The sequence below is a fragment of the Plodia interpunctella genome, chromosome 4, assembly GCF_027563975.2.
Source record: "Plodia interpunctella isolate USDA-ARS_2022_Savannah chromosome 4, ilPloInte3.2, whole genome shotgun sequence".
NCBI lineage: Eukaryota > Metazoa > Arthropoda > Insecta > Lepidoptera > Pyralidae > Plodia > Plodia interpunctella.
The window spans coordinates 4,998,152-5,014,435 of NC_071297.1; the positions used below are offsets into that span (position 1 = coordinate 4,998,152).

Genomic DNA, 16,284 nt, shown 5'->3' on the forward strand with positions numbered 1-16,284 from the left:
GATAATAGGTACATAATCAGCAGCCTTTTCAATTTAGTTGTATGGTCGATGATTGTATGTATACTTACATTATATTCTGGTAAATGGGACTTACCCTGGGTAAAACCCACTCACACAGTACACACACAATAATAATAATAAGTGGTGTATGAACTTTCAGTACCCGACGTAAATATGTCCTGGTGGATTTTTTTACATTTTAACGATTTTAGTGTGCCTCTATCTGTAAGTATTTACACATCGATGTTTGTTGAAGTCGAGTTCTAAATCAACGGCTCGGGTAAAGTGAAATGTAAAAGCCACTTACCTAATACTGAAAGCGGCGACAATCTCATTCCGACGACAAATTGAGAACACCTTCCTGTGGCGTGTCACGGCGCACCACAATATACCTAGGTTACAGAATTGTAGTTGCTTAATGAAATTACTTTTTGCTAGGTAGGTAGTAGTTCAATTTCGAAATACATTTGTAATTAAAAATGTATTTTTTGTTATGTACATATATACCATACATACATATTATATCTAACAAAAATCAGGAGAATTAGACGACCATGAGATTTGTCTCTTTCATTCTGAAGTCGATTTCAAGATGGATAAAACTCATGACTCATGATTAAACGATTTGTCACTATGTTTGTAAGTAATATGTAGAAAATATTTCTGCTACCTTACTACTCTACTCTCTACTCTACTCTTTCTGTTATCTGAGAAATTTCCCTTCCATTTTTTTTCCAGGCTTAGAGCCTTAGATCATAGAGCATAGGAGCCCAGTGATCACTTTCCAACTTTACGTCTCTACTTCGCACTGAGTTTTCATTGGTCTCTTAGTTATCGCTATCGATTTAATACCAGAAATACAATTTTAAGCTAAAACACTGAAAACTGCAAGTACATTCACAACATACAATATATTTCTCACCACAAACAGACATGTATTAAGTAATATGTGGTTTCTATTGAAATGGGATTTTCCTTCGAGCTAATGAAAGATGCTGCAATATTTACTCAACTACTTGAACTGTTGAACAAAGTGACGCATCTGTTATTGACTATAGTTTGCAGTCACGTACCCTACGGCCGCACTCCCTGGTAAATAGCTATTTATTGTGGCAGACATTGAGCGAGACACCTGTCTCTGTAGGAACCTCGGTCAAATGAAACATTAATATAACTAATATATTTATTTGCTGTTACATTGTACAAGGAATAACCTACTATTGGGTGTACTCTTACATTTATATTTTATTTATTGTTATTTCAATATATCACATTCTCATCCTAGCATGTTCCCGGTTACAAAGCCCGGAGACGCAGGTATCTACAAATATTTTATAAATGGAAATATTTGTCACACCGAGAGAATTAGTCATAACTAAGAGATTACTGCATTATCTCCTGCATTTCCAATCTATAGATTGATAAAATAGCACATGTGTATATAACGTCGATGGTAACAGGGCGATGTGTCATTGATTTCTAATAAAATAAAGAATATTGATTTTTATCAAGTATTTTTTCTTCGGAATATATAAATATTATTAACTAGATTATGTTATTATACTTACTAACTTTTGACATAAACTTTTCGTTTCAGAACTTTTTTAGCTATAGCATGTCCCACTGCAGGACAAAAGCCTCCCATTTCTCTATCTATAAATTCTTATTCCTGACCTTTTCTAACTACTAAAAACTAGAAATAATATTAAAAATCTGCAATAGAAACCCACCATTATCTGAATCTTTTGCAATAAGTAGTAACTAAAATTAAACTTATGAAATAATTATTTAACCTATTATTTAATCATAGGAATGATATCAAATAAATTCCACAAAGCGGAACCATTTTTTGTTACATGTCAGTTTTTGCAAGATTTTCTTCAAAAATATTTCTATACCTAATATATTTTTGCTCGTTACCACATGATGATAGGAACAAAGCAAGCAATAATTATAACTGATAGGTAATCAATGAGAAGTTATATTACTTAAATCGTTTATAAGTACATTTTTGAGTACATAGGTAGGTAGTCATTTTATCCTGGTTCACACTATCAGTGAACTCAGACTAATGCCGAAGCGAATGAACGTACAGTCAGCTGCAAAACTTCATACATATTTTTGAACCTTATACCTAGAGTATAAGTTTCCATCTAAACTAACACATGGGATCAAGGAAGAGATCGTACACTGCGTAGTTTGCATGTTGGCATTTTTTAACGCAAGAAAACCCGCCAATGTAAGTCGAAATAGAAAATTATTTGCCGATAGTAAATAGCCAACATAGCTGTTGTCCAATCATATTTAGATGTAGTACTAAAGCTTCTTACCCGTTCCCGAATATGGGTAGGTTGTAATGCTGATCACTGTACTATCGCAGTCATTTAATTTAATAATTACCATTTTTATTGGTTGCATCTTCAAACCGGTCAGTGTTTTCTCGTACAGTCATCAATATACAAAGTTGTCATGCCAGAAGTCTATACAGCGATAATAATGGTGTATTTAAATTGAGTTACCATTGGTTTATGTGCTGTTCACTGTACCCAAGTATTTATGAAAATAAGAGAATTTAGAAACAAAACTTGAATTTTAAAAATAATAATTTTAGTCTAAATATGGCTGAGTGAGACAAACTACCTTCAATATGTGTTATTTAACGGCAAAATTGTTCAAGTATTTTGTGCTACTCGTTTGTGCTTTGAATATTGTTTTTATCATTGTATTATTGTCCAACACGTCTAAATGGAACTCACCAGGTAATTTTGTCAAGTATTATTCTTATATTCAATAGTGCCTAAATTATTTATTATGTAGGTTTTAGATATAACAATGGCATTATTTTTTATTAGAAAAACGCAATATTAATAACTATTTTATATATAACTATTTTTATAATAAATGTAATTCGCCACTGTTTTGTTTCTATGTACTTATATATTATAAAATAAACAGTACCAAAATTGTGGACCAGGTAGGAGTCAGTATAAAATTGGTATACAAAATAAAAGTGATTAGTGGATTAGTCAAAGATTCAGCATCTGCAAATACATGAGATTTTATAATATCTTCCAATAGAAAAAATATTAATATTTTAAGACTACGCATTGAAAAAGTAGGACCAATATGGGATATCTCCGTGAAGATATAATATTATTCTTGGAATATTCACAATCTCTGCCTATGTTACGGTAAAGGTGATAAATGTCATTTTCTTCCTAAATTAAATATACTTGTATTATTTATAGATAACATTTCTTCGGGGTATGTGCTATCGCCCACGCCACCGACTGCGAAACCACATCTACTACCATCACCATATGAGGCACAAACACAAAATGGACGCTTGCAACGTTTGCCTAGTAACAATAGTCAGAAACCTAGTATGGACGAATTTGGATCTATGAATGAAAACGCAGAAAAAGTCCGAAACAAAAGAGGAGCTGAGAAAACAACTACAACCAAATTATTAATGAATGAGAAATACGACAGGTTTGAATTAGATAGCAAAGGAGTTGTAATAATTGGCAGAAACAACATAGTTCATGCGGCAACGCCACATCCTCGCGTCACTATGCCACTTTTCCAGGCGCTGCCTGTTACTCCTGAAGGTTGACTTAACTTTAGTTAGTGTTAGTGTTTAGTCTTTAGTTAGTTAGTGTAGCCATGTAAGGTTCTTCATGAAGATAATATTGAAAATTCTGCTATAAAAGGCAAGTTTCATATTGAAAATTTATATGAATAAAAAAATAAATATGAATGAAAAATTAATTATTTATTCACTCACCAAGACTTGTATATGTTACTCGTTGCTTAGCGTATGGTGAAGGAGACTTAATAGATTTTATTCCCAAATGCTGAATATTAAACTTCCTTAGCAAAACCACATAAAATAACGCAAATTTCCCCCCTTTTAAAACGAGTTTTCATCAAATACTACTTCACCATTATGTAATGCGGCTTACAAAACAGATTTTTATTATAAATTCTCAGTGTCAAATGCATATTTTTGTCTATTGTTTTTTAAACAAATCTCAGTAATTATGTCAACAAAAAAAATATCAGAAATGGTTCTATGTTCGGTACTAACGGATTTTGAAATACTTATGAACCCAATATAGTATAATAGATAAACACCAAAATGTAAGTTAATTTAGTTAAAAAATTAAAAAACTTTGTGAGAATTTAATAAAATAATCACAACACATTCGTATGTATTCGACGACTTCTAGAAAATATCCTGATAATACTAGACCCTTGAAATTAAACGAACAACTTTAATGGGAATCGCGAACGTAAACAATTTCTAAGTAAATGTTGAAGTTCTAAATGATTCTAAGCTAACGGGCAGTTTGCGAGCTGGCATCTAATTTAGTGCCTTTGCTATCAGAAGCACTTTGATTGCACGTTAAATTTGCAACAATCCGAAATCAGGAGGAAAACTTTAGCCGAAATGAACGAGAAGTTCCTGACAGTTCAACGATTGAACGAGGCATCTTCATTTGCTAGTTTAGTTGCCTGCTTTTGATTTGACTAGTATTTGGTATATGTATTTGTATGATCATCTGACTAGTACTTAGTTATTTATAATCATTTTTTTAAGTTTGTACCCTATTTCATTGCACGCCTGGATATGCGCTTATTTTGTAACTACATAGTTATAACAATTTCTTTTTTGTTTGAGTTCAATTATTATTTAAGTTCGTCGAGGAAATATTTCATTGGTACTCCTCAACGGTTTACTGCACGGTAATTTTTTTGTCGTATGTTGAATGCGACAAGACCTTTCTATTTGACGATGACAAAGGCTTGTGGCTAAAATGACATTAAAAAAAACTATTTGTTAAAGCATTTTTTTAAAGTACCTTAAAACACTTTGTGTGGTAATTTTCTATTATCTTATTAAGTATGCTAATGAAATGATAATTGTTGATAAAACATTTTCTACATTACTTCATAGTTATAGTAATAATATAATATTATACACGCTAGGTTATGAGCGGTGTCTTACGAGCAAATATATTCATTTCTCAGCATTGTACGGAAGCCGTTGCGGTTAGTATGGAAAGGTGAATACACTTGTACTCTCCGGAAACCCATGTGTTATCCCGGCCGTTTGTTAAGCCTCAAAATTATGAGCTGCCCCGAGAACCCTGGCGAGAAACGCAAAACAAGTTTCACTTTTTTCTTTTGCAAATCCACTTTTGTTTACCTGAATAGATACACGTTATGAAATGTTTTCTTGAAATTGTGGGGATATTTATTGTAAAGGAATCTTGATCACTTCTATTTTGTTGGTGGTGTACCTACGTTGTTTAATTGCCATGATTATAATGTATGTTGTTCTAATTATTTTAATAATCATTATTTATTGATGTAGTTATATAAATTGAAATTTCTTAATGACATGGTTCAATCTTAATGAATAAATAAATCAATACCTTTGAAACTATTAGGAGAGAGTTTTAATAACTTCAAACTTTTATAATTTCACTCATAAGATAATTCGGGGTAGTGACATGATGCACATCGATAACACGGCAAAACCACAAAACACACAAACACGTTTATCAAACGTAAACAACGTCGCGTCGATACAAAGTTTGGTCGCGCTTCGGTGACACACAGCACCACAAAGAGCTCAATGTAGGCTACTACATACATACTTTACAGCCTTTCAATTTCATTGTTAAATTAACAACAAATAGGTAACTAATGAATGTAACAATTTGATTCTTTCACGCAAAAACTCCGGTAGCTTTTTCTCCAAAAAGTTGTGTGTATTTTAATGTTGTGTGTTCCCGCTTGACGCAGTGGACTAAAGAATATCGTACCGTCATGTATTTATATTTTCTGTGAAGATGTTTAGGATGTTAAGTGTAAGTGTAAGAAAAGTGTGTTTTTCTATATATTTAAGTAGATATATGTGAAAACACACTCTTTTTTTTTGAGCAGCCGTAAAAACAGGAAACGTGTATATGCAGCCTAAAGTAAATATTGGGAACATCGTGTGGCAACAAATAGTCGCGTCATCTGTCCACATATCGTTCACGTCACGTTCCAAATTGCTTGCGTACAGCGCTACCCTTTCAGGATGGTTAAAACCCGCAGGATTTTGTTGCATAGCGTAAACCGTTAGTTATGCAAAAACCACATGAATGCTTTTTCATTTGGATTTGATATCTAGTGATTTTTATGCAAACAAATGCTATTATTGAAAATTATGAAAATTGTGTATATATATTATATACATATCTTACTCTCTCTTTTCGTTTTACTTGTTTCCTAAAAAACTGTTCGCTTTATGTACTAATTCTTCTTAGATCATAAATATCTCAATCTCTATAATCGCATAGCTGCAGAGCTAGCGACAACAACAGGGAAATTTAAATTTGAAAATAATGTAAAATATTTATGACTTTTCTATAAATTTATTGCAAGAGCCAATAAGCTCTCGATTCTATTCGCGGAACAAGCTGAAACTTTTTCGATATTCCCCGCCTAATTGGCTAGAGTTTCTCTTAATATTCAGTCGAATTGCAGTGAGAGCTGCTCATAATACACAAGCTTTAAGGCTCTGCAGTTTAAGTTTTAATATTCAGGGTAATTGGTTTTGTCCATCAATTTATTTAATTATTTTTTACACGACAGTCGTTTGATATCTTATTATAACATAACAAAGGATAATGTCAAAACACGTAGCTTGTCTTTGACAGTACTGTAAAGGTAATTGTTAGTGATAACCAGATATAGGTGTACAGTTTAACATCAAAGAACTTATCAGAGTTAAGAGAATATAGCAATATAGAATCTAAGGTTGAAAATCGCGTAATAACAAAGTGTCGACATTTTATGTTAAATAATTTAATCTTACCGGCTGCCGTCTAGCGCAACGTGTCTTAACATAATTTAATAAATAACGTTCATGTCTCGTGGCAACTTATTTCAAACGGGGTGGGACGTTTTATTGCCATAAATGTATAGTAAAAAGATACTCCAAAGTAAAGGTCACAAACGTTGAGGAGCGCTCATAGAATTTTCAGTAGAAGCAATGAAAAAACCGTTCACCCTTGATCCGCGCGGAATGGCGCGTAACATCCGAAAAACAATATCGTGCTCGATGTCTCAGTCTATCAGAGTGGAGTCAATGTCCAGCTTTGCAAAAGTGTCACGTAATATGTAAATCGTTCAGGTCGCGATGTGTCCCGACTGTCAAAAGCATCCGGCGGCGCTGTATTCATCTCAAAACGATTTTTTCTCAATGATGATTTCACTCTCAAAGAGATTACGGTGAAAGTTTATAAACAGTTTTCTTCCTTCACTGTTAAAGGATTTGTGGTACATGTGACATGGCATTTCATTCATACTTCATCCAAAACACAACTTAAACCGCAATTTGTTGTTGCCTGTGATTACATTTATAGTACAATCATGTCTATCAAAGAACAATTTTTATGCTTGTGAAGTTGTGACTAATCTATATAAGTCGGTAAAATTTTAATTTGCTAATTTAACACTTTTGTTTCATTTTTACATATGTACGTATACCTAGACCCTACAAGATAGTGTAGCAAATAGGCGTAGCAAAGAGAATCTGGCGACATTCAACATAGTACATCGCAGATCCATTATAATAGAGTGTGTACTATACTAACAGTGATACAAAATACGCAAGCTATTAAAATTAAAGACCCTCGGTATAATTTGTTTCTAGATTTGACAACAGATTAATAACAAATTATAAAAATAATCGCTACAAAAATAAAAAAGAGGGAGATAAAATTCTTACAGGCGTCAGAGCACTTTCATTTGAAGTGACGCTTAATGGTGCAACAATTTCGCTCGAATCTCACGGCGCGACGCCTTTGTTTAAATATGCATCGTGTCACCAACGGTGACGTACTCAAAATATTACAACACCAGCCCGTTAGCATAATAAAACGAGCATCGCTCCAGGCGCCGCATTAAACTCTACTAACGAGGTGTGCAGGGAAATCAAAATGCTTCATTCTAATATTTGTTTTCTAGTTCAGTCTGCCAGGATGCATTATACCTGATACTTTTACAAAAGCAAAGTAAGCAGAATTCATTTTAAATGTTTCTACTTTAAGACATCTTGAAAGGTAAAATGTACACATTTGAAGAGCATAAAAAATTTTCGCCAGCATATCTATATTGCTGGTTATGCCCGCGAACACTTATATTTCGACAGATTTTTACAGAAATTAAAACTTTTAAAATAACTAAATTTCACTTGTAGTGTTTATATCTATTTGGGATAAAATTAAAATTAAGATTTCAAACGCCAACTCCTAGATTGGATATTCTCGAGATGAACTTCCTAGTTGTTTAGGCGTAGACTAAAGCAATTCCATTTGTCTGCGGGGTGGCTACCCCTGCTGAGAACTTAATTCTGAATGAACTTTGAATTGGAAAATAAATTCAGTCTAGTTGTTTTGCTCCAATTTAATATTTGCACACGATTTCAATAACTGCACTGAACGGTTTTAAGATTTACGGAAATTATGGCATTCAAAATTAAAGTCTGCACTGATTGTTAAAAGTTTATCGTGTATCATATTACTTTTGGTGTTTTAGGGTGATTGAAATAATTTGCTATAAATCATAACAAGTATGCAGTCATTCGAAAGTCAGTGCATTATTTTTGTAATGTGTTTTTTTGTCAATTCAATTTCATTCAAAATTTAATTAAATTCAATTGTGAAAAAGAAAACTGCTTTTAAAATCCCAGAAACATTTTTTAAAAATATATATAAGGACAAATCACTCAGCCCCAAAAGTAAGTTTTAAGATCCTCCTCAAATATTTATAATAAGACGATGATTCATGATCCTTGTTTCATCATTTATTTAAAAAAAAAGAAATTGTGACAACAATAAATATTAAAATGCGCTCTGGCACGTAAGCCCCTATATAAAAATTACGCAGTAACAATGGACGAGCGGGATTATTGTGCAAGTCCACGTCCCGAGATTACCTCCAGCCGCGTTTAACTGTGAGTTATGGTCGCCTTACTCCTGTTCAATCTTGTTGCCTCCTATGAGAAAATACTGCTGGTGCTACGCTGCGAGGGTGCTAAGATGGTTGATGAGGCAGAAGATCATCTCTTAAGATATATTTTGATTTAAAAAATAAACGCAACAGATAAGTATTCGTAAAGTTAGACCTGATGATCTACCTAAGTAAAAAATCTTACTAGGTAAAAAATTGTAATCGTTAACAAACAACAATGTGAAATCTTTCAACTAGTAAAAATTTAAAGTATTATATTGAATACTAGAGTTTCGTTCGAATAAAACTATTAAAAAATCGCTGTTACTCCTAAACGTTACGTCCAGTAGTTTTTAAATTTATTAATTGCAAGCAAAAAATATAAAAATAATTTATCTTAATAATATTAGTATTGATTTGTGCCTACAAATAATTTAGATGCTATTAAAATATTTTTTGAGTAATTCAGGTATAAAAAAGATATTTTGGGCACGTTAAAATTATTTCAGTCAAGAAAAAAGTTTTCATTGTGCCAGCTTAATCAATCGCTTCATCAAGCTTCCTTCAAAAAGTTTCCGCTCAGACACAAGGGAAGAAATTTACATGTTATTGAATTTTTATACCTTCATTTAGACGTGCTTAATACATCTAAGAACGTATATAAATTCATTGTGTTTCTTAAATTTTTTTTGCTTACTGTAAATTAATGTTATCTTCTAAATACTTAGAAGATAACATACATAGAAACATATATAGAAAATCAAAATAATCCTAATCAACAAAATATCAATTTTCAAAGTGAGCTAAATTCTACAAAAAATGCTATTCTATAACATATATTAAAAAGAATAGTAACTTAAAATCAAAAATATGTAAATCAATAATATTATAAATGCAAACATTTGTGAGGATATATGTGTGTATGTTAGTTACTCTTTCACGCAAAATCTGTTGGACGGATGGTTATGAAATTTGTTACAGGAGTTAAATGTTACCTGGAATAACACAGGAAGCAGGGCGAAGCTAGATATATATATGAAGAAAAAGTAGCTATACTTTTACTAAACAAAAAAAAGAATATACAAAAACTATTTTTTTTTTCAATGAAAATATTTCGTTTCTATAACCATGTCGATTAATCAAGGCAGAGCTAACCGATTTTAATTACAAAAAGAAAGAAAGTTATCAGCCACAAGTATTTACTCTTAAAAATCAGGGATCTCCCCGGACCTTGTGACGCATGTGTCGGGTTTAATCCACGCAACTAACTGCACATTCAATTTAGACTGCTGCATAATGCATGCAGTCGACGAGACCCTGAGCATTTGCTGTATCTAATTACGTATTATGCTTTGCCATGTAGACAGGCACGTCTGACGATGAATATTAGATCACGGCCGGCCTGAAATGGCCCGATATTGCTCAGTGTTACCAGTAATTGCCGCTCTATGCCGATCAACTTGATCGACCCGATAGTTTTTGCTGCATCTGTAAAGGCTGCAAGAACATTTGAGGAAGCAATGCGCATTTGGGCAGGCCAAAACTGTTACAAATGCATCCACGAAGGAATATAAATCTTTTAAAAAAGAAACAAACAAGCAACTTAGTATAACACTTCTAACCCTCTGCCAACATGTGGCGTAAATGAGACTTTTCTAGTTCTGAATGTTGAAGCAGTCATTTATGTAATAGTTGTACTTTGATACCTACCAGGAAAGTTTTACGTTAAGATGTAGGGATCATTATAGTTTTCTGCTGTTGAAGTTGCGCTTGAATGATTCATGGAAATATAATAATATTTCGTGGAAATATAAATACGATTAGCAAACACACCAATAGTACATTTTGATGAGGTTTATTTTAGATTTCAGAAAAGCAGAGTGACGGATTATTCTTGACAAAGTTATGTCTCGAATTCATAAAAGTCGACAATAATCTAACGGCTCTCGGCCAGGGCGTTTGCCAAAATGAACCTTTTACAGAGCGCGGTTTCGGTAACTTTGAGCAATCATAGTGTCGACCCTACCTCTGTAAGCTAGAACTGTCGTATTTCCTCATAAGGGTGGAGAGAATGCCATCATAATTCACGGTTACTCGGCTCCCTAGCGTGTTGTAAAGATGCCCTTAACACTAGTCTTCATTTTCTAGTGGGACCACTGAGTTTGTCTAGCTTACATTTTTACGGGACAGCTTAAATTTATACCAGTTTTATTTTAAATTTAATATTGTTATTGCACTTTAATCTGCATAGGTTATAAAAATTTAATACTTATCCGAATCTTATTACAACAAACATTTTTTCAAAATTAGTTCATCTTCAGAAGAATTAGAGATATTATACGATATTATACTTACAATGCCATTCGATTATATATAAATGGATATATCAGCATTGAGCATTAACACATATCAATGCCTAAGGCGACAAAATGAAAGAAAACTCAATAAGATTACAGAAACCGACATCATTTTCGCAACATGAAGATCGAACGAATCGGGGTTACTCGAAACGAATTCTACTAATGGAGCATCTTGGAATGGCACGGGTTGTTACATGGCCCACGTGGTGTGAGCCTAATAGCTCTGCTCTATTCCTCACTATCTGCCAGGTGCTTCTTTTCCCACGTCCCCCCATCTAAAGGCTATTGGACCTGCTTTCACGCTTTTTATTGCCTGCACGCAGTTTGAACTCAATTATTTTTATCGTCGAGCAAATTGCTATTTTGTTGCTTTGCCGCGATTATCAGGACAAAATTAGTTCCGCGATTGATAGTGTTCCCTTTTTGTTGCTCGCAAACGCGGCCCTTTGATGGTTAAATGGTAACTAAACATGAGGAAGTTCGGTATATATACTGTAGCTATTATAAATTATATTTGATTTAGTCATTAAGTTACTATAATTACCCGTATTTTAAGCCATAGCATGGCTAAATATTTGCTTATAAAAACTCAGAAATAGGAGCTTAAATCAACGCAGATTGATATTTGTAAACATCAAAGGATAGAAATCTAATTCTACATATCCCTTTCATTGAAAAACTGTGGACGTGAAAAGCGACTAAATTTTAAAAAATGTTTGCAGTATGGCTCTTTGATATAAAGCTCTTTGGGCGTCACGGCACCATCACGTGCATGGCTCGACACACTTTGTGTTAATTTCAGCAAACGTGCTTTGGACCCTGGCATACGTTAATTGTTTGTTTGTTGTGCATTGATTTTATGCTGATAAGAGAAAAATACAGTGTTTAATATTTTTTTAATTCATAGCATATCAAGGCAAAATTTACCGACTTCTTCTATATCCCTTTATTCAAGACGATTTAGATGCTCTTGTCGGTGGAGTACCTACTTGAAAATTGTGAAATAAAAATTCAATCGCTGTATAAAAGTGTCAACGAGGAAAGTACCAAAATACAAGTTAATCCTACAGCCGAGGGCTTGCAAATGAAGCTTAATAATCTCTAACCATCTTTCATGGCTTACGAGGGATCAACACGATTACTTTCAAGAAATTCCACGAAAAGGCGTTTATTTATCAGAGACGCTAATTGTTTCTTTTTTTATTATTTTTAAAATTTAAATCGTGTAGTTTTATCACTAACAGGGTTTCTGTGAATATTGATTTTTTTAAATGTATATCTACCTTCTCCTATTACATCTTACTAGTGGCTTTCCTAGACGATGTCTAGTTTTCAAAATTGAAATATCCAACTACATGGATTTGATTCATTTCGTAGAAAAAAGAAATAAATCAAATATATCCATGCAATTTCAGAGACCATTTTATGTCCAGACATTAACCTACTGAAAAAATCCCAGGTAGGAATAAAACAAACGTAGCTGAACGTATTTCCAAGAGCGGGGAGAATTGAATTTCGCGAGACTGGGAAAAAAAACGAAACTGTTTTATTTAAACGACTGATTTGAGAGCAAACACCTACCGTGGAGGAGGGACGCCCGCATCGCGATGTACGTGGGAATGGCGCTTATCTTCTTACGTATATTTAGGTAAGTCATTCTAGGAATTTGGAAATAATTTCTTAGAATTGTAATATATTCAATATTATGAAAAAAAAAACAAAATTCCTGCTATTCGGCTTCTTATTTATGACTTGGCTACTTAGTAATTTCCTAAGAAATAATGACTTAAATCGAATCTCATTGACAAAAAAAAGTTCCTGATTAATTTAAAGTTTATTCGAATAACAAATAGTCAATTACCTAAGTGCTTCTTTCGAGCATGTTCCGCTATTAATTATTGTGTATTGTATACGTTACCGGCCAAACCCGATTCCAGGATGTTTATCCTGGAATTTGCCGAAGCTAAACTAATTCTTCCTACATACGATAGGATAAACTGGTATAGCCTAGTCTAAACTAGTTCGTCCTAAGCCCGATAGGATAAACCAGTTTAGCCTGGGCCGAACTAGGTTATCCTAGCAGAAATACACACTCTCAGGATGCTATTTTAAAGCCTTGGTTTGTCAGACTAGGTTAAATTAATTTAGTCTAGGGTATTCCTGTTTAACCTGAGTGTGTTTATTAGGATGTTATGCCTAGGATAAACAATTTTTTCCTACATGCGATAGGACGAGCTAGTATAGCCTAGGCTAAACCAGTTAATCCTATCGCATGTAGGAAGAATTAGTCTGGCCTAGGTAAAACTAGTTTATCCTGAAATCGGGTTTAGCCGGTAACATATACACCAACATTTAAATTTGTATTTATTTATCAACAAGTTTTATCGTAATTATCCATAAAATAACAAGCATCCTTTGGCTTTTAAATTATGAAAGTTAAATTGAGAAGTAAAAGCAGAGGTGAGCAGCTCGGCAAGGAATATTTAGGGGTAGGAAGTTAATTAGCCTGTTTTCTTTGATTGCCGCCATCATGTACCGGCTGCGACGAACTGCGTGGGCCCAGGTGACTCGCTGTGACTAAATTACATGGCCTTAGCTTCAAGAGCCGGTAATAAAAATACAACTGCTTAATCCATTAGGCAGGGTACGTACTGAAATACGAAATAGACTACATTAGCTTAGATAACAATCTTTAATTTATGTTCTCAATTTATCATACAAGTCTAGAGTCTACTACTTGTTTCATAAATTGATATTAAAATGGTTAAACAAGTCTAAAAATAATTTATGAAATATGAGTTTATCGTCTTTTTTACATTATTGGTCTCTTTACAAAACGATCGTTATTCTTTTTAAATATACTCATTTTCAAATAACTCCACAATTCACTAAGCTAAATCAATTTCTCATCCTAAATCGCCTTAATAGAATCACCAATGATTCAATTTCCCCTGTCAAGATCGTGGATTTGCAAACATTACTGTCACAGATTATGTAACATTTCTTCAATTCAACTGGCCGTTTTCAAGTGCCCTAAAAAAATTAATCATTAAAATTGATTTTAATTATAGGAAGTGAAAAAAAAAACCGGTTAATGGAATATAAAAACACAAGCTTTAGTAAGCGAGTTGTAGTCTGTATGAATAAATCAGTACCTAATTTTCTTAATGTGGTTCACTCTAGTTTCATGAAGTCTTCATTCATCGTTCGCACATACTCGTCATAAATCTTGAATATTATTTTTATTAATAATTTAATAATGTAAGTAATTATATTGAGCTGCAAATTGTTAATACTTTCAAAAATACACTGTGTAAATAAAATTGATAACTCAGCTTTATTAAACATTACGAGTAAAGCCCGCACTGAAGCTATACAAACTTAATAAACTTTCAGTTAAATAATGTTTTTCATCTCCTCTTGTCGTCGAAACAAATTGCTTCATTTTTAGCGGAGGCATTAACAGTGAAATTTATCACCTGCGTATGGGGTGGCTCTTGCAGGTTATTGCGCCTCTAATTTTATAACTTTCTGTCTTCAGTCGGAAGCTGCTAAATTTTAAATTATTACATCTCATTAACGCTTTGCTAACGTGTGTTAAATATTTATCAGAATAATGACGTCGAAGTGTTTTTGTTTCGCTTAAACAGAGAAGAAAGAAGTACCAACGAGATCATTGACTGCTGTCATAAGTTAAGTATAATAAATTCATACTTGACTGCAGTGTACTAAGTAGTAATAAAATCTAATGGCTGAAAAAGAGAACACTTCAGACGTATTTTAAACACTTTTAGTAAGTACCTTTGCAATTTGCAATTTTTATTACAGGTTGACTAATAAATTTAGTAACCAAATCCCGGAGCAGCCCGACGTATTTCACCACATCCAATACTAGGACAGGAAGCTGAAGTCCGAGAGATCACGTGACAGATGGCCGAGTCCCGACTTAGATAATTAACACGTTTCTTTTCCCGGCGGCTTCGTAACAAAACTTTATTAATACCAGTGGGAGCTTAGGCTTTGAGAGTAACAAACTTTTCTAATGAAGTCGCCCCGCGGAATAACTATGGTGTACTTTTAATTTGTTTATTTTGTAAAGAAGAATTAAAACTTTGCGCTCTGTTTGAGATAGATAACTTAGCGCCATCAGATACTTTATAGTTGTAGTTTGTGTTTACATTTACATATGGATTTCACGTTGATTTGCCTGACCATTATGTTGGCGACCTTTGTAGAATATAAAATTTAAAATTAATTAGATGTGTAAAATTATACCTAAGTAAATATATGTAATCGTATCACAAAACAACAAGAGATGTAAATCTTCTAACAAATCTGTCGTTATGTACCTATACTTATTACATCAAGATGTACCTGTAAACCTGATGTATTCTAATTATGTTTAAATTTTATTTTCATTAAGATCAAGATAACCAATTTGATAATAATATAATGAAACGAACTTAATGTCGACACTTCAATGATATTTCCATATAATCAGAAGCATTGCAGGAGAATTCACAAGATACTCAAGACATGCCTAAACACGGCTCCAGATGTCATACATAGCGGAGTCGAGTGGGTTCACTGGGGTCCACAAATATGCGTGCAATGTAAATTTGATGCCCGGATGACGCCTGTTGTCTAAAATACTGACTGAACAGAAGGATACGTGAATCTTTCTGGTTTATTATCTGCTAGATGTCTACTATTTTGTAGTAGTTGATGTAATGTATCAGTAAACAATTACAGGTGGTGTCAGTCCAGTATAGATATTGCAAAATTAATCCGTAAATAAGTATGAATATCCCAAATAATAATAATATTTAAAGTAAATTTACTTGCTTGATTTCTAGCATTACTACATATCCAATCGTAAAATTTTGCCTTTTATATTTATTTTTATTTTATT

General features: G+C 33.2%; 1 long non-coding RNA gene across 1 annotated transcript; it reads left to right on the forward strand.

The window, feature by feature from the left end:
• The first annotated feature begins 173 nt into the window (after positions 1-173).
• On the forward strand, positions 174-5,455 carry LOC128669329 (uncharacterized). Its single transcript, XR_010369864.1, has 2 exons — positions 174-2,759; positions 3,249-5,455. It is a non-coding gene; the product is annotated as an uncharacterized LOC128669329 (long non-coding RNA).
• Positions 5,456-16,284: the final 10,829 nt, after the last annotated feature.